The sequence below is a fragment of the Pogoniulus pusillus genome, chromosome 37 (assembly GCF_015220805.1).
Source record: "Pogoniulus pusillus isolate bPogPus1 chromosome 37, bPogPus1.pri, whole genome shotgun sequence".
Classification (NCBI taxonomy): Eukaryota; Metazoa; Chordata; class Aves; order Piciformes; family Lybiidae; genus Pogoniulus; species Pogoniulus pusillus.
In genome coordinates this window covers 7926325-7950679 of record NC_087300.1, presented here as the reverse complement: position 1 = coordinate 7950679, position 24355 = coordinate 7926325, and the positions used below count along the sequence as shown (strand labels likewise).

The 24355-nt window shown below is 55.9% G+C and overlaps 1 protein-coding gene across 4 annotated transcripts in view; it reads right to left on the bottom strand.

Moving 5' to 3' along the window:
* HIVEP3 (HIVEP zinc finger 3) overlaps positions 1 to 24355 on the bottom strand; it is a 497619-nt gene that overhangs the window by 256635 nt on the left and 216629 nt on the right. For all 4 annotated transcript variants that reach the window (XM_064172675.1, XM_064172676.1, XM_064172677.1 and 1 more), the window contains one exon: positions 7940 to 8014. The gene's annotated coding sequence lies outside the window, so the exon portion shown is untranslated. The remainder of the gene's footprint in view (positions 1 to 7939; positions 8015 to 24355) is intronic.

Below are 24355 nucleotides of genomic sequence, written 5' to 3'. Positions count from 1 at the left end.
CTCTTCAACTGGGGAGCCCCAAACTGAAGGCAGTGCTCAAGATGAGGTCTCAGCAGGGCAGAGTAGAGGGGCAGGAGAACCTCCCTTGATCTGCTGGACACACTCTGCTTGATGCCTCCAAGGATCTCATTGGCCCTCTTGGCCCCCAGGGCACATTGCTACCCCATGGATGTTCTCCACCAGCACTCCCAGGTCCCTCTCCTTGGGGCTGCTCTCCAGCAGTCACCTCCCAGCCTGTCCTGCTGCAGTTTATTTCTCCTCCCCAAGTGCAGGACTCTGCCTTTATCCTTGTTGATCCCAGCTCACAGGATGTCAGGGGCTGGAAGGGACCCAAAGAGCTCATCCAGTCCAACCCCCCTGCCAGAGCAGGACCACCCTATCTAACACAGATCACAGAGGAACACATCCAGACAGGCCTTGAAAGGCTCCAGAGAAGGAACCCCATTAGGTTCCTCTGTGCCCAGTGAAGAGCTCCCTGCTGCTGCCTAACTCAGCAGAGTGAAGCCCAAAGCAGCGCTCCAGAGCCGCTGCTACAGCAACGCTCTCCGAGCTCCCTGGCTCAGCCTTCCCCCAGGATTAACAGCAGCCCTGCAAACCACAACAGCCTCATCCTGCTAAGAAACCAGCCCTGGGTTTTCATGTGCCACCTGCACAGCCTGCACAGATCTACAAGGCCCTAAATATAACCAGACAGCCCCTTCCTGGCTGCTCAGCTGAACACTGCCTGGGCTTGTTCTCCAGCCCAGCCAAAATTAGAGCTGCTTGCAGATCAGAACGGGTTTAGGGTGGGACATTTTCAACTCCTCCCCACCCCCCCAACCCCTCCTCTCTTCTTTTTTAGAGGTTTATGAATAAGGCATTCACTCTACCCAAACCCCAGAGATGCCCAACATTGGAGGGAGAGCTAAAATTAGTGGGGAGTGTTGTGCCTGGAGCTGCCAGGAGAAGCGAAGGCTGATGTGGGATGCTGGAGGTTGGGCAGGCAAAACAGCTGAGCCAGCTGGGTCCTGCGTGGCACCTCTGGTGGGAGGGTTGATGGCTTTGCATAAACCCCACGGGCACATTTGTTTACCTAGCCAAAAAGCCTTGGTTATTCCTGGAAAGTCCAGCAGTGGGAAGTTGTGCCAGCCCACGTGTGCCTGAGCAGGAGCAGAGAAAGCACCAAGCTGTGGCTATCTGAGCTGTGGCTGTCTCGAGTTTCCACTCTAGAAGACCCAAAATAGTTTTAAGGTGGTAAAAATGGAGCTCCAGACACTACTGGGTCCAGAAGAGGCCACAAAGATGATTAGAGGGCTGGAGAAGCTCTCCTGTGGGGACAGGCTGAGTTGAGGCTGTTCAGGCTGGAGAAGAGAAGGCTCCAGGGAGAGCTTAGAGCTGCGTTTCGATAGCTGAAAGGGACCTACAGGAAGGCTGGGGAGGGACTTTTGATAAGGGTTGGGAGTGTAATGGCTTTGAGCTGGGAGAGGGGAGACTGAGAGTAGAGATGAGGAAGGAGTTGTTGAGAGTGAAGGTGGTGAGACCCTGGCACAGGTTGAGGGTGGTGAGACCCTGGCACAGGTTGCCCAGGGAGGTTGTGGAGCACAGAAGCACCCAATGTGATCAAAGATCACATTGGGTGCTTCTGTGCTCCACAACCTCCCTGGAGGTGCTCAAAATCAGGCTGGATGAGACCTTGAGCACCCTGAGCTGCCCATGGCAGGGGGTTGAAACTGAACCCTTCCAACTCAACCCCATTCTAGGTCATCTCTCTCCATAACCCAAGCATGCCCCTTGGTGCTCTGCCAGCCAGCGGTGCTGGCAGGCAGCCTGTGTGGCACAGACCCCTCCTTTCCCTTCCCAACCTTTGCTTACATTTCAGCTGGTCTACTTGGATTCCAAGGTTTAATAAAGCCCAGCATGGCTTGAATTAATTAATGAGGTCTCATTCCAAGCCACTGTGCAATTAGTCTGTTACTCACAGAAGAGTCAGAGCCTGGCAGCATCTGTCCCATGTGCAGAGGCAGCCACAGACCGACCTGGGGTTTGCCAGCTCAGCCACCCTGCAGCACAGGGGTGGATTTGTCTTTCCTCTTCCATCATTTCCCCACTAAAAGAACTCCTGAAGGTATGAGCAGACATACCATGAGGTGAGCCCCACTCACCTCACAGCCCTCAGCAGCACAGGGGGAGTCTCACCCCTGCAAATATAGAACCATAGAGTCAAGCAGGTTGGAAGAGAGCTCCAAGCTCAGCCAGCCCAACCTAGCACCCAGCCCTGCCCAAGCAACCAGCCCATGGCACTAAGTGTCCCAGCCAGGCTTGGCTTCAACACCTCCAGGGATGATCACTCCACCATTTAGCTTTCTTCATCAGAATGGGTGAGTTGGAACCAAAGAGCTACCTAGGATCAAAAACTGGCACAGGCTGCCCAGGCAAGTGGTTGAATCCTCATCCCTGGAGGTGTTTCAAAGAGGCAGAGATGTGGTGCTGAGGGTTAGCAGCACAGTTGGTGGAATGATCTTAAAGGTCTGTTCCAAGCAGTAATTCTGTCCAAACAGAATCCTGGAATGAGTTGGAAGGGACCTCAAAGCTCAGCCAGTTCCAACCCCCTGCCATGGGCAAGGAACAGCTCCCACCAGCACAGGTTGCTCAAGGCATCATCCAGCCTGGTTTTGAACACCTCCAGGGAGGTTGTGGAGCACAGAAGCACAGAATGGGATCAAAGATCCCATTCTGTGCTTCTGTGCTCCACAGCCTCCCTGGGAAACCTGTGCCAGGGTCTCAGCACCCTCAACCTGTGCCAGGGTCTCACCACCCTCAACCTGTGCCAGTCTCTCACCACCCTCACTGCAAACAACTTCTTCCACATCTCCAGCCACAGTCTCCCCTCTCAAAGCCATTTTCCCTTATCCTATCAGTCCCAACCCTTGTCAAAAGTCCCTCTCCAGCTCTCCTGGAGCCTCAAAGGCTGCTCTAAGGTCTCCCAAGAGCATCCTCTTTTCCCTCTGCTCCAGAACTTTTCCTCCTTCCTCCCCCTCTATGCCTCTGGCTTTTTTTGCCTCTCCAACTCAGCCTCACTGAATCAGCCTCATTTTTTTAGTTCCCTGATGCAAAGAAACCACAAAACTAAATTTCCCCCCCCCACCAGGAACAAGCTGTGAGAGTTGAGGAGAAATGGGGACACTTTGAGAGGATTGCAGCACTTTTCCCTGCACAGATCTGCCTGGTTAAGATGATTTCCAACAAACTCAGCATCCCATTGGACTCTCCATGGAGCATCCTCAAAGTCACAGAATCACAGGAGCATGGAATTGTTGTGGCTGGAAAAGCTCTCTAAGCTCATCCAGTCTAACCACCAACCCAGCACCACCATCGCCACTAAACCATGGCCTCAAGTGCCATGGCCACAGGTTTCTTCAACACCTCCAGGCATGGGCACTCCACCACCTCCCTGGGCAGCCTCTGCCAATCCCTGACCACTTCTGAACCAAAGAAATTATTCCTCCTTTCCAAGCTAACCCTCCCCTGGCACAACTTCAGGCCATTTCCTCTCCTTCACAGAATCACAGAATCAGGCAGGGCTGGAAGGGAGCACAAGGAGCAGGCAGTGCCAACCCCCCTGCCATGCCCAGGGACACCCTACCCTAGAGCAGGCTGCACACAGCCTCAGCCAGCCTGGCCTCAAACACCTCCAGCCATGGGGCCTCAACCACCTCCCTGGGCAACCCATTCCAGCCTCTCACCACTCTCCTGCTCAACAACTTCCTCCTCACCTCCAGCCTCACTCTCCCCACCTCCACCTTTGCTCCATTCCCCCCACTCTTGCCACTCCCTCACAGCCTCAAAAGTCCCTCCCCAGCTTTTTTGGAGCCCACTTTAGATCCTGGAAGGCCACAAGAAGGTCCCCTGGGAGCCTCCTCCGCTGCAGCCTGCACAGCCCCAACTCTTTCAGGCTGTGCTCACAGCAGAGCTGCTGCAGCCTCTGAGCATCCTCCTGGCCCTGCTCTGGACACTCTCCAGCATCTCCACAGCCCTCTTGTCCCAGGGGCTCCAGAGCTGGATGCAGGACTCCAGGTGGGGTCTCAGCAGAGCAGAGCAGAGGAGGAGAATCCCCTCCCTGGCCCTGCTGGCCACAATGCTGCTGCTGCAGCCCAGGCTCTGCTTGGCTCTCTGGGCTGCAAGTGCACACTGCTGGCTCCTGTTGAGCTTCTCCTCCAGCAGCACCCCCACTATCTATCACCTGAACCTAGGAAGCAGAGCCCAATCCCCACCTCCCTGCAGCCTCCTTTCAGGAAGCTGTGGAGAGCAATGAGGTCTGCCCTCAGCCTTCTCTGCTCCCAGATGAACAGCTCCAGCTTCAACTTCTCACCAGGGTCTCTTCCCCAGATCCTTCACTCTTTGTTGCCCTTCTCTGGACACTCTCCAGCCACTCAACACCTTTCTTGCTATGCATGGCCCCAAGTTGAGGCCAAGACTCAAGCCCAAATCATAGAATCATAGAATCAAGCAGGTTGGAAGAGAGCTCCAAGCTCAGCCAGCCCAACCTAGCACCCAGCCCTGCCCAACCAACCAGACCATGGCACTAAGTGCCCCAGCCAGGCTTGGCACCAACACCTCCAGCCACACAGACTCCACCACCTCCCTGGGCAGCCCATTCCAATGCCAATCACTCTCTCTGACAACAACTTCCAAACAACATCCACCCACAACCTGCCCTGGCACAGCTTCAGGCTGTGTCCCCTTCTTCTGTCCCTGGCTGCCTGGCAGCAGAGCCCAACCCCACCTGGCTACAGCCTCCCTGCAGGCACCTGTAGACTAAATCAGTTGTAGACTAAATCAGTCCTGTCAAGGTTTTTGCTCTCTCTCTGCTCATCACTTTCCCTGTCACAGCTCAGGGAGAAGCAGTCTCAAGTGCTTGGTGCCCACAGTGCTGCCTGCGGCGCCGGAGCAGACAGCGACCAGCACACAGGAGATGTTCCTCACTGCATCCTCCTCTGCTTTGCAGCCTTTGCAGGCAGTGCAATGAATTCTGAGCTCAGCAGAGCCTCAGCAGCTCTGCCTGCTGGCAGTGTGCTGGGCAGGGCCCCGAGGATGTGCAGTTGTTTACCAACACAGTGGAGCCTATTCCAGATCCATTGCTTCTTGCTTCCAGCTGCCCAAGGACAGCTCCTGGACTGCTCCCAGAACTAAAGCTGACAGGTTGCCAAAAAGGACACAGCCAGGGAGCAAGGAGTTGGGGGGGGAGGATGGTGGAGGCAAGGAGGGAAGGGCAGATGAGAGGTGGCCAGGCAGCCCAGCAGATGAACACATTATCCTGCTGCCTCCGGGAGTGGAGAGCAGAAGCCAGAGCAGGCTGGAGGGACACCCTGCAAGAAACACTTGTGAAATTAAAGGTCAGCAAGATAATGAGCCCTAACTGCAGCCAGGCAGGAAGCCTCTGCTGATGGAGCCTGCCCAGAGCTCTCTCTGAGTGTGCCTACCTGCTGCTGCCAGGCTGCAGCACCTGGCCCCTGCCATTGCTGGAGGCAGTGCAGGCAGTGCCCTGCTGCGGCTCCCCAGGAAGCTCTGAGCTTCCCCTGCCTGCTCCCTCCTCAGCTCAGTGTTGGTCCAGGCTGGGGATGAAGGGTGGAGAGCAGCCCTGTGGACAAGGACTTGGGGTGCTGGGGGGTGCAAAGTTGGGCATGAGCAACTGCCAGCCCAGAGTCAGCCTGTCCTAGGCTGATCCCCAGCAGAGTGGGCAGCAGGGGCAGGGAGGGGATTCTGCCCCTCTGCTGTGCTCTGATGAGACTCCCCCTGCAGTCCTGGGGGCAGGTCTGGAGCCCTCAGCACAGCACAGACAGGGACCTGTTGGAGCAGGGCCAGAGGAGCCCACGACAGTGATGGGAGAGCTGGAAGGGCTCTGCTATGAGGCCAGGCTGGTAGAGTTCAGCCTGGAGAAAAGAAGGCTCCAAGGAGACCTTCTGGAGGTCTTTCAGTACCTAAAAGGACTGATCAGAAAGCTGGGGACAGACTTCAGAGCAGGGCCTGTGGTGACAGAACAAGGGATGATGATCTGAAAGTGAAAGAGGGAGACTGAGACTGCAGAGAAGGGAGAAATGTTTGGCACTGAGAGTGGGGAGACCCTGGCCCAGGCTGTCCTGAGAGGTGGGAGATGCCCATCCCTGGCACCATTGCAGATGAGGTTGTTTGGGGCTGTGAGCAACCTGCTGTAGCTGGGGATGTCCCTGCTGAGTGCAGTGGGGTTGGACTGGATGAGCTTGAAAGGTCCCTTCCCACCCAAACCATTCCATGATTCCATGATCTCCAGGCCAATCTCTCCTCTTTGAACAAAGGCTATGGCTCATGCAGGAGCAGGACCACTTCCTCTCCCAGCCTATTTCCCTCCACAGCAGCTTTCCTGCTCTTTGGCTGCTGTGCTGCCCATCCACCATCACTGTGTTTTAACTGAGCAGAGCTCACACCTGTGGGTCTGCAACAGGCACCTGGCTGCAGGCAGCAACAAGATGCATGAGCTGTGTGTGCAGCCACAGATCATAGAGTGGGTTAGGTTGGAAGGGAGCTCAAAGCTCAGCCAGTTCCAACCCCCCTGTGACACAGGCAGGGACACCTCCCACTAGAACAGGTTGCTCAAGGCCTCATCCAAACTGGTCCTGAACACTTCCAGGGAGGTTGTGGAGCACAGAAGCACAGAATGGGATCAAAGATCCCATTCTGTGCTTCTGTGCTCCACAACCTCCCTGGGAAACCTGTGCCAGGCTCTCACCACCCTCACTGCAAACAACTTCTTCCTAACAGCCACTTTCAAGCTCCCCTCTCACACTTCAAACCCATTCCTCCTCCTCCTGCCATTCCCAGACCTTCTCAGTAGTCCCTCCCCAGCCCTCCTGCAGCCCCCTGCACATCCTGCAAGGCCACTCCAAGCTCTCCTGGAAGCCTTCTCCTCTGCAGGCTGCACAGCCCCAACTCTCTCAGCCTGTGCTCAGAGCAGAGCTGCTGCAGCCCTCTCAGCATCTTGGTGGCCTCCTCTGGACTCACTCCCTACAGCTAAACCTAAAGCAGGGAGCAGAGAAGCTCCCTTTCCACTCAAGGCCATCAGATCAATCCCATGTTCACCATCACATCTAGCACCATATCAGCCAAGAGCCTCACAGTCTTTAACATCCACCCTACACTGGCACCAGACCCTGGGCTGAGCCTTTACCACCTGCAGGTGCCCAGTGGCCATGCCCAGCAGTGCAGCACCTCCTTTTACAGGGTTCTGCAAGAGCTTTCTGAGCATCATTTTATGTCCACAGAGTTATGCAAAGTTGGGCAAGCAGCAGCCCTAAGGAAGGAGAAACTTCAGCAGCAAATGAAGCTACTCCACGAAGGCTGCCCGGGGTGAGAGGCAGAGCTGCAAGAGACAGGGAGAAGAGGGTAGGGAGGGGGGGATTTGGGGACCTGCAGCTCAAGTTGCTCAGCTACAAGAGGAGAGACCCAACAGCAGCTCCTGTTTTGGAGTACATTAGGAGGCTGCTGGCTGAAGAGCCAGAAAGGGCAGCAGGGGAGGCAACCTCCAGGGCAGCAGGGGAGGCAACCTCCACCCTACTGCTGTAATCCACTCAGAACCCCCCAGCAGGCACCTTCAGGACAGCAGAGGCTGCTCTGGCTGGGCAGCTGCCAACAAAGCCAACAACACACTGCAAGCAGGAATAAAACAGGTCCCCAAGACCAACAGCCTGGACCAGTCCCTGCCCCTCCAAACATCCCTTTCAACACTCAGCCGCTCTGCATCTGCTCAGGGGATGGCCAATCCCTGCAGCCACATCACCTCGGAGGGGCACACAACCCACAGGAGCCCCAGCAGAAGGCAAACTCCCACCACAACGGCAGGCAGCAGGGGCAGAGGCTCAGCCCTGAGGCGCTGTGGCCGTGGGCTCTGTGCTCCACCACCTCACCGGCGATGGCTTCAGCCTCTTACCTGCAGACCAGCTGCTACAGGTCCATCCCTCTGGCACTGCTGCAGACTCAGGTGCTTGTAGGCTGGCCTGGGAGCCTGGGTAGAAAAGAGGAGAGCTGAATGTACTGAGGCAGTTTGAAGTGTGGGCATTTAGACTGCTGACACATGGAGTCCTCTGCAGCTGAGGGAGCAAATGGGACTGCTCTGCTTGCTCCCAGCCAGCCACGAGGGCTTCTGATCTCCAGCCCCTTCTCCAACATGCCTTAGAGAAGCCTGCCAGGACCTGAAGGGTGCCTTGCCTGGGGCTCTCAGCAACCTGCTCTGGTTGCAGGTCACAGAATCACAGAGTCACAGAGTCACAGAGTCACAGAGTCACAGAATCAGTCACAGAAACATTCAGGTTGGCAAAGCTCCTCATAGAATAGAATAGAGTAGAATAGAATCAACCAGGTTGGAAGAGAGCTCCAAACTCATTCAGTCCAACTTATCACCCAGCCCTGTCCAAGCAACCAGACCATGGCACTAAGTGCCCCAGCCAGGCTTGGCTGCAACACCTCCAGGGATGGTGACTCCACCACCTCCCTGGGATCCCCCCTCAGGAGCACCAAACCCAACCCAGGTCCCTGCTCTACAGGGTGCACCCTAAAGCATAGCCCCAAGCACCACAGCCAAACAACCATTAAACACATTCAGGGCTGAGGACTCCCTGGGCAGCTCATTCCAGTTCCTGACCACTCTTGCTGGGAAGAAAAATGCTTCTTAATGTCCAGTCTGAACCTCCCCAGAGGCAGCTTGAGGCCATTCCCTCCTGTTCCATCACCATTTACCTGGCAGCAGAGACCAGCAGCAGCCTCTGCTCAACCTCCTGTCAGGTAGCTGCAGGCAGTGCTGAGCTCTGCCCTCAGCCTCCTCTCTTTCCCACTACCCACCCCCAGCTCCTGCAGTCTCTCCTCAGCAGATTCACTCCCCAGGCCCTTCACAGCTTCCTTGCCCTGCTCTGCACTGGCTCCAGCACCTCCACAGCCCTCCTGTACTGAGGTGCCCAACACTGAACACCACACTCAAGGGGGTAGGTTAGGTGACCTTTAAAGCTCTCCAGCCAAAGCATTCCACAGTTCTATGATCCCCACAGTGAAGAGAAGCATCCATCCTCGGTGGGCAGCTGTGACCAGGCATGCAAGCAAAGCAAGAGGAGAAACTGCAGCCTGCAAAGCAGCAGCAGGTGTGGGGGGGAAGAGGCAGCTTTGTCCTTGCAGCTGGAGACTCCTGAGGTATTGCAAGGTGACCAGAGAATGGCAGCAAGGCTGGGGAGGGGCCTGGAGCACAGCCCTGTGAGGAGAGGCTGAGGGAGCTGGGGGGGTGCAGCCTGCAGCAGAGGAGGCTCAGGGCAGAGCTCATTGCTGCCTGCAGCTGCCTGCAGGGAGGCTGTAGCCAGGTGGGGTTGGGCTCTGCTGCCAGGCAGCCAGCAACAGAACAAGGGGACACAGCCTGGAGCTGTGCCAGGGCAGGTCTAGGCTGGATGTTGTTAGGAAGTTGTTGTCAGAGAGAGTGATTGGCACTGGAATGGGCTGCCCAGGGAGGTGGTGGAGTCTGTGTGGCTGGAGGTGTTGCAGCCAAGCCTGGCTGGGGCACTTAGTGCCATGGTGTGGTTGGTTGGGCAGGGCTGGGTGCTAGGTTGGGCTGGCTGAGCTTGGAGCCCTCTTCCAGCCTGTTTGATTCTGTGACTCTATGGTCCCTGGGCACTTTGCAGTCAGCCACTGGTGCTGCTTGTCTCCGAGCAGGAGGAGAGCCTCATGGCACTGGGGTGGAAACTGCAGAGAGATTTACTCTGTGAGTCTGAATCACAGACTCATAGAATCAAGCAGGTTGGAAGAGACCTCCAAGCTCATCCAGTCCAACCTATCCCCCAGCCCTATCCAATCAACCAGACCATGGCACTAAGTGCCTCATCCAGTCTCTTCTTGAACACCTCCAGGGACAGTGACTCCACCACCTCCCTGGGCAGCCCATTCCAATGCCAATCACTCTCTCTGGGAAGAACTTTCTCCTAGCATCCAAGATCATCCAGTCCAACCTATGAGGCAGAGAGGGCTGCAGCTTCACAGCCATGCACTGACTCCATGATCTCCCCTCAGCACCTCACTGTCCCAGCTCCCTCAGATAACACCCATCCAGGGTTACTCTTCTTGTCTCCTTTGGTTATGGTTTTTAACTCATTACACAGGAGGAAATCACTGCAGCCAGGTCAGGCTCTGGGGCTTTAATGGAACTAAAGCTTCTAGGCCATCCAGCAAGCCTTCCTAGCATCCTTCCCCACCATGCCTTCTGCTGCCAGCAATTAGATTAGATAATTCTGAATCTGTGTCCTTATTAGTGTCTTGTGAAAGCTGCTGGCACAGGGATGCAGCTGCAGAGCCAGAAATGAAGTCAGAGAAAACTCTGTACAATGTGGGCAGCAGTGAGGCCACAGCTTGAGTGCTGGGTTCAGTACTAGAGCCCCTCAAAGCAAGAAGGAGATTGAGGGGCTGGGGCAGGTCCAAAGAGAGGCAATGAAGCTGGGGAAGGGTCTAGAGAACAGGGCTGGGGAGGAGCAGCTGAGGGAGCTGGGGGTGTGCAGTGTGGAGAAGAGGAGGCTGAGGGCAGAGCTCATTGCTCTCTGCAGCTCCCTGGGAGGAGACTGGAGTGAGGTTGGGGTCAGTCTCTTCTCACATGCTACAAGTGACCAGAGGAAATGGCCTCAGGCTGTGCCAGGGGAGGTTCAGTTTGGATATTAGGTGCAATTCCTTCCCAGCAAGGGTTCTCAGGCACTGACACAGGCTGCCCAGGGAGGTGGTGGAGTCCCCAGCCCTGGAGGGACCTAAAGGACATGTGCATGTGGTGCTAAGGGATGCAGGTTAGTGGTGGTGACTTAGCAGCAGTGGTGGGATCACAGCCTCACAGAGCCATGCAGCCCCTCAGGAGCACCAAGCCCAGCCTAGAGCCCTGCTCTGCAAGATTCACCTTCAACCACAGCCCCAAGCACCACATCCAGACCACCCTGAGACACAGCCAGGGCTGAGGACTCCGGCACCCCCCTGGGCAGCTCATTCCAGCCCCTGACCACTCTCTCCAGGGAAAACTTCTTCCTAATGTCCAATCTAAACCTCCCCAGCCTCAGACTGAGGCCATTCCCCCTTGTGCTGCCTCCAGGTACCTGTGAGCAGAGCCCAGCAGCAGCCTCTCCACAATGTCCCTTCAGGTAGCCATAGACAGCAATGAGCTCTGCCCTCAGCCTCCTCTTCCTCACACTGAGCATCCCCAGCTCCTTCAGTCGCTGCTCATCAGCTTTATTGTGAGCTTTAGGTGAGTGGTTGGACTGGATGAGCTCAAAGGTCTCTCCCAACCTCAACAACTCTCTGGTTCTGCTCTCTAAAGCATCTAGGCACAAGTCAGTGCCCTAGCAGGAGAGGGCTGAATAAAGACACTGAGCAAGCTTTAGATCACTGTGAACACAAAGGCTGAAGGCACTGGAGAGGATGAAACACCCCACTCAGTAATCCTGGACAAAGAAACAACCACTCATGGGCTCCCAGAGTCATTCTCTTCCAAGGAGACCTTTAAGATCATCCAGGCCAACTACTGACCCAGCACTGCCAGGTCACCACTCAGCCCCAGCCCTGAGGGACAAATCTGCAGCTCTGTGCTCAGAGCCAAATCTGCAGCTCTGTGTTTGGTACCAAATCTGCAGCTCTGTGTTTGGTACCAAATCTGCAGCTCTGTGCTTGGTACCAAATCTGCAGCTCTGTGCTTGGTACCAAATCTGCAGCTCTGTGTTTGGTACCAAATCTGCAGCTCTGTGTTTGGTACCAAATCTGCAGCTCTGTGTTTGGTACCAAATCTGCAGCTCTGTGTTTGGTACCAAATCTGCAGCTCTGTGCTCAGAGCTAAATCTGCAGCTCTGTGTTTGGTACCAAATCTGCAGCTCTGTGTTTGGTGCCAAATCTGCAGCTCTGTGTTTGGTACCAAATCTGCAGCTCTGTGCTCAGAGCCAAATCTGCAGCTCTGTGTTTGGTGCCAAATCTGCAACTCTGTGCTTGGTACCAAATCTGCAGCTCTGTGTTTGGTACCAAATCTGCAGCTCTGTGCTCAGAGCCAAATCTGCAGCTCTGTGTTTGGTGCCAAATCTGCAGCTCTGTGTTTGGTACCAAATCTGCAGCTCTGTGTTTGGTGCCAAATCTGCAGCTCTGTGCTCAGTACCAAATCTGCAGCTCTGTGTTTGGTGCCAAATCTGCAACTCTGTGCTTGGTACCAAATCTGCAGCTCTGTGTTTGGTACCAAATCTGCAGCTCTGTGTTTGGTACCAAATCTGCAGCTCTGTGCTCAGAGCCAAATCTGCAGCTCTGTGTTTGGTGCCAAATCTGCAGCTCTGTGTTTGGTACCAAATCTGCAGCTCTGTGTTTGGTACCAAATCTGCAGCTCTGTGTTTGGTACCAAATCTGCAGCTCTGTGCTCAGAGCCAAATCTGCAGCTCTGTGTTTGGTGCCAAATCTGCAGCTCTGTGTTTGGTACCAAATCTGCAGCTCTGTGTTTGGTACCAAATCTGCAGCTCTGTGTTTGGTACCAAATCTGCAGCTCTGTGTTTGGTACCAAATCTGCAGCTCTGTGTTTGGTGCCAAATCTGCAGCTCTGTGCTCAGTACCAAATCTGCAGCTCTGTGTTTGGTACCAAATCTGGAGCTCTGTGTTTGGTGCCAAATCTGCAGCTCTGTGTTTGGTACCAAATCTGCAGCTCTGTGTTTGGTACCAAATCTGGAGCTCTGTGTTTGGTGCCAAATCTGCAGCTCTGTGTTTGGTACCAAATCTGCAGCTCTGTGTTTGGTACCAAATCTGCAGCTCTGTGTTTGGTGCCAAATCTGCAGCTCTGTGTTTGGTGCCAAATCTGCAGCTCTGTGTTTGGTACCAAATCTGCAACTCTGTGTTTGGAACCAAATCTGCAGCTCTGTGCTCAGAGCCAAATCTGCAGCTCTGTGCTTGGTGCCAAATCTGCAGCTCTGTGTTTGGTACCAAATCTGCAGCTCTGTGCTCAGAGCCAAATCTGCAGCTCTGTGTTTGGTACCAAATCTGCAGCTCTGTGTTTGGTGCCAAATCTGCAGCTCTGTGCTCAGAGCCAAATCTGCAGCTCTGTGTTTGGTATCAAATCTGCAGCTCTGTGCTCATCTTGCATTGGTCTAGCAGCAAAAAGCTCACAGCTCACAGGATGTCAGGGGCTGTAAGGGACCCAAAGAGCTCATTGAGTCCAACCCCCCCCAGCCAGACCAGGACTGACCCAAAAAACCTCATCGACTCCAACCCCCTGCCAGAGCAGCAACATCCAATCCAGCACAGGGCACACAGGAACACATCCAGACAGGGCTGCAAGGGCTCCACAGAAGGAGACTCCACAACCTCTCTGGGCAGCCTGTGCCAGGGCTCTGGGACCCTTCCAGCCAAGAAGTTGCCCTTGTGCTGAGCTGGAGCCTCCTGTGCTGCAGCTTCCATCCATTGCTGCTTGTCCTGTCCCAGGGAGCAGTGAGCAGAGCCTGTCCCCCCCTCCTGACCCCCAGCCCTCAGCTAGTTATAGACATTGATAATCCATTGATAGTTATAAACCTTGAAACCCTTTGCTAAACCTTCTCAGTCTTCTCTTCTGCAGACTAAGGTCCCTGAGCCTCCCCTCATCAGGCATAAGGTTGTTTTAATTTAGCAAGGGTAAAAGTCAGTGCAGTGCAGCACAAGCAGGGGAAGGCCTCACAGAGGTTGTGAGGAAGTTTTGGGTTGAGCAGCAGAGCACAGCAGCATGGGCATGGCTCAAGCTGATCCCCAGAGCATGTGTGGAAAGCAAGCATCACCTGCTGAGTTCTCCTAAAGGACTTTGTGGTCACCTTCTCGAGCATGAATTTGCCTGAGGTTTAGCAGAGATCTGTAGAGTCCCAGCTTAAATCCCCACCATGCTCTGCACCTGCCCCCAGGCAGCTCCCAGAGAGCCAGCAGGGTCCATAGAACCATAGCATCAGTCAGGGTTTGAAGGGAGCACAAGGAGCAGCCAGTCCCACCCCCCCTGCCATGCCCAGGGACACCCTACCCTAGAGCAGGCTGCACACAGCCTCAGCCAGCCTGGCCTCAAACACCTCCAGCCATGGGGCCTCAACCCCCTCCCTGGGCAACCCATTCCAGCCTCTCACCACTCTCCTGCTCAACAACTTCCTCCTCACCTCCAGCCTGAACCTGCTCATCTCCATAAAGCAGCACCAAGCCCTCCCTGCCCTGCCACTCAGCACAAAAGCAGTGTGGGCAGCAGGGGCAGGGAGGGGATTCTGCCCCTCTGCTCTGCTCTGCTCTGCTCTGCTCTGCTCTGCTGAGACCTCACCTGCAGGGCAGGGTCCAGCTTGAGTCCCAGCAGAGTAAGGACATGGACCTGTTAGAGCAGGGCCAGAGGAGGCCACAGAGATGCAGGAAGCTCTCTGCTGTGAGGAGAGGTGAGGTTGTTCAGCCTGGAGAAGAGAAGGCTCCAGGCAGACCTCAGAGCATCCTTCCAGTGCCTGAAGGGACTCCAGGAGAGCTGGAGAGGGACTTTTGACAAGGGCTGGGAGTGCCAGGCTGAGGGCTGAGAGCTTCAATCTGGAAGAAGCTCAATTTAGAGGAGAGTTTAGGGAGAAACTCTTCCCACAAAGGTGGTGAGACACTGGAACACATTGTTCAGAGAAGCTGCTGAGGCTCCAACCCTGGAAGTGTTCAAAGCCAGCTTGGATGAGGCTCTGAGTGGCCTGTGCTGGTGGGAGGTGTCCCTGTCCATGGCAGGGGCAGGGGGGTGGAAAAAGATCATCTTTAAGATCCCTTCCAACCCAAACCATTCTCTGATTCTATGACAGTTCCATGTCCAGCAATGCCTGTGAAGGCTCCTTCAGGCTGAGGGGAGGGTTGGACATGCTGGCTCCAGGAGAGTGCTGCTCTATTTCACCTCCTTTAGTGCTTGACAAACACTTGGCAGCTGCTGGAGCAAGCCAAGCTGGGCTCACAGGCTGCAGCTCGCTCCAGCTGCCTTGCACCATCCTGCACCTCAAAAGCTTCCTTTCAGCTCAGCAGCTTCTCCCTCTCCATGGAGCAGCTCTGGAGAAGGCAAAGCAGAGCTTGGAAGCCTGTGGCTTGGGATGAATCACTGCAGGAAGGCTTCCTGGCTTTGAAGGCAGGTGAGCAGAGCGTGAGCGGCTTCGCTTTCCTCTCGCTGGCTGCCAGCTCCTGGGTGTCTCATGGAAAGGGTTTAATGAGCTAATTTGTACCTTGGAGAAGTTGTGTGTCAAAGCTGAGTGCAGCTTTGGTCTGGCAAATGGAGCTGTGAGGACAAGCTTCCCACGAGCACTGCTGTGCCAGCACAACACACTTGCAGCCCTGCAGGGAGGGCAGGCTGCAGAACCAGCACAAGAGAGACCTGGAGTGGGTCACAGAAGCATAGAAGTCACAGAACCAAGCAGGTTGGAAGAGAGCTCCAAGCTCAGCCAGCCCAACCTAGCACCCAGCCCTGCCCAACCAACCAGACCATGGCACTAAGTGCCCCAGCCAGGCTTGGCTGCAACACCTCCAGCCACACAGACTCCACCACCTCCCTGGGCAGCCCATTCCAGTGCCAATCACTCTCTCTGACAACAACTTCCTAACAACATCCAGGCTCAACCTGCCCTGCCACAGCTTCAGCCTCTGTCCCCTTCTTCTGGCCCTGGCTGCCTGGCAGCAGAGCCCAACCCCACCTGGCTACAGCCTCCCTGCAGGCAGCTGCAGGCAGCAATGAGCTCTGCCCTGAGCCTCCTCTGCTGCAGGCTGCACCCCCCCAGCTCCCTCAGCCTCTCCTCACAGGGCTGTGCTCCAGGCCCCTCCCCAGCCTTGCTGCCCTTCTCCCAACACCTTCCAGCACCTCAACATCTTTCTTGAATTCAGGAGCCCAGAACAGGACAGGAGGGGCATGAAGATGATCAAAGGGCTGACAACCTTCCCTCTGAGGACAGGCTGGGAGAGCTGGAACTGTCCAGCCTGGAGAAGAGAAGGTTCCAGGGAGACCTCAGAGCAGCCTTCCAGTACCTGAAGGGGCTCCAGGAGAGCTGGGGAGGGACTTTGGACAAGGACTGGGAGTGGCAGGATGAGAGACAATGGCTTTGAGCTGGGAGAGGAGAGATTGAGAGTGGAGATGAGGAAGAAGTTGTTTGCAGTGAGGGTGGTGAGACACTGGCACAGGTTGAGGATGCTGAGACCCTGGCACAGGTTTCCCAGGGAGGTTGTGGAGCACAGAAGCATAGAATGGGATCAAAGATCTTCTGTGCTCCACAACCTCCCTGGAGGTGTTCAGGACCAGGCTGGATGAGGCCTTGAGTGACCTGTTCCAGTGGGAGGTGTCCCTGCCTATGGCACAGAGGGCTTGAAACTGGCTGAGCTTTGAGCTCCCTTCCAACCTCAACCGTTCTGTGATTCTCTGACCTTTTTTTGGGGGGGTTTCCCTTCCAACCCAGCCCCTTCTATGACTCCACATCCATAAGAGCAGGGAGCCTCTGTGCCCCTCTCTGCCCCTTCAGGCACCACAGACTCCTCAGCACAATACCCCCCAGACGTTTTGCCTGGCAGCCTGGAGGGTTGGGGTTGGGTTTTGGGGGTTGTTTTGCTGTTTGTTTTCTTTCTTTAAGGGAGGGGGGGAAAAACATCACAACCCTTGGGCAGCTGTTTTGCCTCCTGGCTTGCAGCACAACTTAGGTGCTTTGCAACCTGGCAAACCAGAGGCCAAGCTTTTGGGGATGGGGGGGTCGGGGGGGGGAGGTTTGAGCAGCCCTGGGTGGTTGTTATAGCAACAGGCACACGTGTGGCTGTGTGTGTGCATCTCAAACAGACCCCAGCCCGGGTTGTCATGGGCAACAGAAGGCAGCTTCCAGCTCACACCCAACTCCCTGTCTCGCCTGGTGTCATCTGAAGGCAGCAGCCAGCTCCAGCAGGGGCTGGGTAACATCCTGATGTCTCCCCTGCTGGTGCCAGTGGCTGGCTGGGAGCTCGGAGCTGTCTCGCAGCTGATTCAGCTCCCTCAGAAGAGGATAATTTTCTTGATCCTGTTTGCTTCCTCCTCCCCTTGCAGGCTGCCACAGCACCTTAGCCCAGCTGGGGGAAGACAAGCTCGTGGCTCCCTCCCAAACAGATGGCTGCAAGGAAGGGCCAAAAATAATCTCCCCTCTTTGCCTGGGAGTTTTGAGCTTGCTCTGCTGATTGGCAGACCCTCCAGAGACCACCAGAAGAAGCAGATGGTCAAGACATGAGATCAGAGCTAGAGACAGAGATGTCAATCAGAAGGCTGGAGCACCAGGCCCTGGGATGTGGGCAGGAGCAGGCAGCTACAGCAGCCCTGAGCACATCACTGCCCAGAGGACAGGGGTGGGCAGCAGCACTAAGCAGGAGATCACTGCCCAGAGGACAAGGGTGGGCAGCAGCACTAAGCACATCACTGCCCAGAGGACAGGGGTGGGCAGCAGCACTAAGCAGGAGATCACTGCCCAGAGGACAGGGGTGGGCAGCAGCACTAAGCAGGAGATCACTGCCCAGAGGACAGGGGTGGGCAGCAGCACTGAGCAGCAGAGCATCACTGCCCAGAGGACAGGGGTGGGCAGCAGCACTGAGCAGCACAGGATCACTGCCCAGAGGACAGGGGTGGGTAGCAGCACTGAGCAGCACAGGATCACTGCCCAGAGGACAGGGGTGGGCAGCAGCACTGAGCAGCAGAGCATCACTGCCCAGAGGACAGGGGTGGGCAGCAGCACTGAGCACATCACTACCCAGAGGACAGGGGTGGGTAGCAGCACTGAGCAGCAGAGCATCACTGCCCAGAGGACAGGGGTGGGCAGCAGCACTGAGCAGCAGAGCATCACTGCCCAGAGGACAGGGGTGGGCAGCAGCACTGAGCACATCACTGCCCAGAGGACAGGGGTGGGTAGCAGCACTGAGCAGCACAGGATCACTGCCCAGAGGACAGGGGTGGGCAGCAGCACTGAGCAGCAGAGCATCACTGCCCAGAGGACAGGGGTGGGCAGCAGCACTGAGCAGCAGAGCATCACTGCCCAGAGGACAGGGGTGGGCAGCAGCACTGAGCAGCACAGGATCACTGCCCAGAGGACAGGGGTGGGCAGCAGCCCTGAGCAGGAGATCACTGCCCAGAGGACAGGGGTGGGCAGCAGCCCTGAGCAGGAGATCACTGCCCAGAGGACAGGGGTGGGCAGCAGCACTGAGCAGAATGGCCTCAAGCTGAGGCTGGGGAGGTTTAGGTTGGACATTAGGAAGAAGTCTTTCCTGGAGAGAGTGGTCAGGGACTGGGATGAGCTGCCCAGGGGGGTGCTGGAGTCCCCAACCCTGGCTGTGTTTCAGGGTGGTTTGGCTGTGGTGCTTGGGGCTATGGCTGAAGGTGAACCTTGGAGAGCAGGGTTCTAGGTTGGCCTTGGTGCTCCTGAGGGGCTTTGCCAACCTGCATGGTTCAGTTTCTGAACCACCAAGATGCTGCCTGGGGCCTGGAAGCTCTGAGCCCTTTGGAGAAGTGAAAGGAGCCAAATCTGCATCTCACAAAAGAAATGAAGGTGGGAGGCAATAAAAAGCCTCCACCCCAATAATTGATGGGTGCAAGTGCCAGGAGGAAAAGAAATTGTCTAGGGAGTGTATTTGCCTAATGAAGCAGATGAAGGGAAGGAGAATTTCTCCTGACTGCTACACAATTAAGCTGCTGGAGAGAGGAGTCACATCCAAGACATCTCCTAAGGACAGTGGTAGCAGCTCCTTGACACCACAGGCTAAGCCCTAGGACACTGCAAAGCTCTGCCCAGCACCAGCTCCTGGGAGGAGGAAGAAAATCTGCCCTGCCTTGCCTCTTCCCCTCAGATCCCTGCACTTCTAGCAGCTCCTTTGCCCATTCCTTAGCATATTCCTAACTGGCAAGGCTGAGTTTTAAACCTGTGCTTGCTCTCCTGCAGCACTTCCTAAGCTTTCTTCCCTCGGGCATGCCAGCAGCACCGACAGCAGCAGCAGCAGCAGCAGCTCCTGCTCAGAGAAGTCCTACCTCACTGTCACACCTGTGAAGCCTGAGGTGAAAGGAAGCTGCAATTATTTTTCCTGCTTCAACTGAAATTTCCAGAGCCACAGAATGGGTTTGGTTGGAAAAGCTCTCTGAGATCACCCAGTCCAAGCAGCAACCCAGCACCACCATGGCCTCATCTTTCTTGAGCACCTCCAGGCATGGGCACTCTACCACCTCCCTGGGCAGCCTCTGCCAGTCCCTCACCACTCTTGCAGCAAAGAAATTGTTCCTCACCTCCAACCTAACCCTCCCCTGGCACAACTTCAGGCCATCTCCTCTCCTAACACCTGATCCTAGGAAGCAGAGCCCAACCCCCTCCTGACTGCAGCCTCCTCTCAGGCAGCTGCAATGAGCTCTGCCTCAGCCTCCTCTTCTTCACACTGCACACCCCCAGCTCCCTCAGCTGCTCCTCCCCAGCCCTGCTCTCCAGACCCTTCCCCAGCTTTGTTGCCTTTCTCTGGACCTGCTCCAGACCCTCAAAGTCCTTCTTGAAGCAAGGTACCCAAAACTGAACCCACAATTCAAGGTGCAGCCTCCCCAGTGCCCAGCACAGAGACACCATCACAGCCACAGTCCTGCTGGCCACACCATGGCTGATCCAGGCCAGGACCCTGGTGGCCACTTGGTGCTGCCAACCAGCACCTCCAGGTCCTTTTCCACTGGGCAGTTTCCAGCCACTCTGCCCCAACCCTGGAGTGCTGATGGGGCTGCTGTGAGCCAAGGGCAGGACCTGCAGCCCCAGCCTGCAGGTGACAACTTGCAGAGCTGTTCAGAGACACAAATCAACTTCAGCTCTTGTTTTTGTCCAGCTCCTGCTGTTTTAAAGCCTTGCCCTTGCCCTTGCCCTTCTGCCAAAGCAATGAACACATCAGGCAGCCCCAAGGCTGGACCACACCTCCCATAAAACAGAAGCCCCTGCCCACATGCCAGCCTGCTGCTGCACACAGCTGAGAGGGTAATTTTAGCTGTCTGGAGAGTGCCAGGAGATGACAACATTCCTGAAGGACCATCTGGAGAGATGTCTGCAGGAGCAGATGCAGAGCAGCCCTCACCACACTGCTATCTGGGCACTGCAGATGTGACAACATTGATGCCTGTTGCTGTGTCCCCCCTGAAACACAACCCCCTGGGCACAGGGAGCACTTCAAGGACTCAATTTAAGGAAGGTGTTGAGGTGCTGGAAGGTGTTTGGAGAAGGGCAGCAAGGCTGGGGAGGGGCCTGGAGCACAGCCCTGTGAGGAGAGGCTGAGGGAGCTGGGGGGGTGCAGCCTGCAGCAGAGGAGGCTCAGGGCAGAGCTCATTGCTGCCTGCAGCTGCCTGCAGGGAGGCTGTAGCCAGGTGGGGTTGGGCTCTGCTGCCAGGCAGCCAGGGACAGAAGAAGGGGACACAGCCTGAAGCTGTGGCAGGGCAGGTTGAGGCTGGATGTTAGAGGAAGTTGTTGTCAGAGAGAGTGATTGGCATTGGAATGGGCTGCCCAGGGAGGTGGTGGAGTTGCCATCCCTGGAGGTGTTTAAAGGAGGCTGCAGGAGGCACTCAGTGCCAGGGGTTAGTTGATGAGAAGGGTTAGGTGATAGTTTGGACTCAATGATCTTGGAGCTCTCTTCCAACCTGGTCCATTCTGTGCTTCTGTGAGGCTCAGGGCAGAGCTCATTGCTCTCTAAGCTACCTGAAGGGAGGTCATAGCCAGGTGGGGTTGGTCCTGGGGAGGTGGTGGTGTCCCCATCCCTGGAGGTGTTTAAGAGGAGGCTGCAGGAGGCACTCAGTGCCAGGGGTTAGTTGATGAGAAGCTGTTGGGTGCTAGGTTGGACTCGATGATCTCAGAGGTTCTTTTCCAACCTGCTTCATTCTGTGACTCTCTGCAAGTAAACCCACCCTGAGTGCAGCCATCCTCTGCCCCACAGCTTCATCCTCCTGCTGCTGGGTGAGGAGAGGAACACTTGAGCAGGCAGCCTCTGCTCCACTGCTGCCTTCTCCCCCAGCACAGAGATTAATTCAGATTTACAAGAGCAATCCAAATGCCTCAATGTGGTTCTTGGCTGCAGCTCCTGCAGCCTGCTGCCAATAACAGCTCAAACTAACCAGGACCCCAAAGTCAACCTTTGGGGAGCTATGAGGAGTCTCTCTGAACTGAGCTCAGGGGGAAATGGGAGGGAAATGAAGAGCTGAGGACACAAAACACACAGAGCCACAGAACAGTAGGGGTTGGAAGGGACCTGCAGAGATCATTGAATCCAAACCCCCTGCCAAAGCAGCATCACTGAGGGCAGGTCACACAGGAAGGCATCCAGAGGATCATAGAATCAGGCAGGGTTGGAAGGGACCACAAGGAGCAGCCAGTCCCAACCCCCCCTGCCATGCCCAGGGACACCCTACCCTAGAGCAGGCTGCCCACAGCCTCAGCCAGCCTGGCCTTAAACAAGGCCAGAGGAGGTCTGAAGATTGTCCAGAGAAGGAGACCTCTCCACAACCTCCCTGGGCAGCCTGCTCAGGGGCTGCTTTTTCTCATGGTGAGCTGGAATTTGCTGTGATTGAGTTCACATCCACCACCCTTTGCCCAGCACTGAGACAGTCCCAGCCTGGCTCCATCCTCCTGACAACCACCCTGCAGGTATTTGTAGACATCAGGCAAGGTCCCCTCTCAGCCTTTTCTTCTCCAGACTGAACAGCTCCAGGGCTCTTAGCCTCTCCTTGTAAAAGAGAAGCTCCATGAGTCCAGGAGGTGATGGGGAACAGCTTTGTCCCAGCACACACACACTGGCCAAAGCCCAATTCTGTTCACTTCTATGCTCCAGCACTGAAAATGCTCTAAAAAGAGGTGAAGCAGAGAAGCTCAGCCCCAGCTCTGTGATCCATGAGCAATTCCAGCTGTGCCAAACACTGCACCTAATCATAGAATCACAGAATGGGTTAGGTTGGAAGGGAGCTCAAAGCTCAGCCAGTTCCAACCCCCCTGTGCCATAGGCAGGGACACCTCCCACTAGAACAGGTTGCTCAAGGTCTCATCCAGCCTGGTCCTAAAACACCTCCAGGGAGGTTGTGGAGCACAGAAGCACAGAATGGGATCTTTGAAGCTGTTTGGAGAAGGGCAGCAAGGCTGGGGAGGGGCCTGGAGCAGAGCCCTGTGAGGAGAGGCTGAGGGAGCTGGGGGGGTGCAGCCTGCAGCAGAGGAGGCTCAGGGCAGAGCTGATTGCTGCCTGCAGCTGCCTGCAGGGAGGCTGTAGCCAGGTGGGGTTGGGCTCTGCTGCCAGGCAGCCAGGGGCAGAATGAGGGGACCCAGCCTGAAGCTGTGCCAGGGCAGGTTGAGGCTGGATGTTGTTAGGAAGTTGTTGTCAGAGAGAGTGATTGGCATTGGAATGGGCTGCCCAGGGAGGTGGTGCAGTGCCCATCCCTGGAGGTGTTTAAAGGAGACTGCAGGAGGCACTCAGTGCCAGGGGTGAGTTAATGAGAAGGGTTAGGTGATAGTTTGGACTCAATGATCTTGGAGCTCTCTTCCAACCTGGTCCATTCTGTGCTTCTAGGAGGCTCAGGGCAGAGCTCATTGCTCTCTACAGCTACCTGAAGGGAGGTCATAGCCAGGTGGGGTTGGTCCTGGGGAGGTGGTGGAGTGCCCATGCCTGGAGGTGTTTAAGAGGAGGCTGCAGGAGGCACTTAGTGCCAGGGGTGAGAAGGGCTTAGGTGATAATTTGGACTCAATGATCTCAGAGGTCTCTTCCACCCTGCTTCATTCTGTGATTCTGAGTGAGGGCCAGATCCAGGCCACCAAGCAGCCCAGCCAGGCAGTTGGAATCTGCAGCTTGGTGGCACTTGGAGCCTGCCCCAGCACATGTCAGCTCCCAAACTGCTACGGGATTCTGGTGCATCCCAGACGTCTGTATCCCATTATTATCCATCCAGATCCTAGAGGCATTCTCCAGTGCTCCTCTGGGGCATCATCTGTGCTGCCAGTTCCCATAACAACTTGTGAATTCATCATTCCAAAGCTGCCTTCTTTTTTTTCCCCCTTCTTCTTCTTCTTCTATTTTTTTTATCCTTTAATTGAAATAAAACCCAAAACCCAAGCCCCAAACCCCAGCCCAAATTCTCTTTTGTCAGCTACTGAAGCATTCTGATCCCTGGCAGCCTGCCTCTTCTTTTTCTCCTCCTCTCTTTTTATTCCTGCTTGTGATGAAAAGCAAGCCAGGCATCCACTGAGATGGGCCCTTAGGATTATTTAGAGAGCCAAAAAAGCAGGGTGGGAGATGCTGGCCCCTGGTAAATGCTCCAGGGGGGGGAGGGAAAAGTAACCCTGGTGGGTGAAGAGAGTTTTACATATTGGGTGCTGATTGAGTTGATGTATGAGGCTCTTTAGCATCTCCCTGACAGGTCTATTTAGAGCTTCCTCCTCGTCTGGCCTTCCTCAGGCAATGACACTCATTACTCTCTGCCTGTCAGTCAAAAGGAGTTATAATAGAGCTTAAATGGCTCTCCTGACACAGTGCCCTTGCAACGGCAGAGAGTGACAAGCAGCAGCCACAACGCTGCTACCTGGAGCTGTCTGGCAGGCAGAAGGAGCAGCCCCCAGCTGCCCTGGCTGCAGGGATCAGGCTCTGTTCCTGCCTCCCTGTGCTGGCTTCAGAGGGGGGTGGCTTTATCCCTGAGAGATCACAGCTGCACAGGTGGCACTGGAGTGGAAGGGATTGAAGAGGGCTGGGTGATGGATTGGGCTGGGTGAGGGGTTTGGCTGGGTGAGGGGTTGGGCAGGGTGAGAGGTTGGGCTGGGTGATGGGTTGGGCTGGGTGAGAGGTTGGGCTGGGTGATGGGTTGGGCTGGGTGAGAGGTTGGGCTGGGTGATGGGTTGGGCTGGGTGAGAGGTTGGGCTGGGTGAGGGGTTGGGCTGGGTGATGGGTTGGGCTGGGTGATGGGTTGGGCTGAGTGAGGGGTTGGGCTGGGTGAGGGGTTGGGCTGGGTGAGAGGTTGGGCTGGGTGAGGGGTTGGGCTCGGTGATGGATTGGGCTGGGTGAGAGATTGGGCTGGGTGAGAGGTTGGGCTGGGTGATGGGTTGGGCTGGGTGATGGATTGGGCTGGGTGAGAGGTTGGGCTGGGTGATGGGTTGGGCTAGGTGATGGGTTGGGCTGGGTGATGGATTGGGCTGGGTGAGAGGTTGGGCTGGGTGATGGGTTGGGCTAGGTGATGGGTTGGGCTGGGTGAGGGGTTGGGCTGGGTGATGGGTTGGGCTAGGTGATGGATTGGGCTGGGTGAGGGGTTGGGCTGGGTGATGGATTGGGCTGGGTGAGGGGTTGGGCTGGGTGATGGGTTGGGCTAGGTGATGGATTGGGCTGGGTGAGGGGTTGGGTTGGG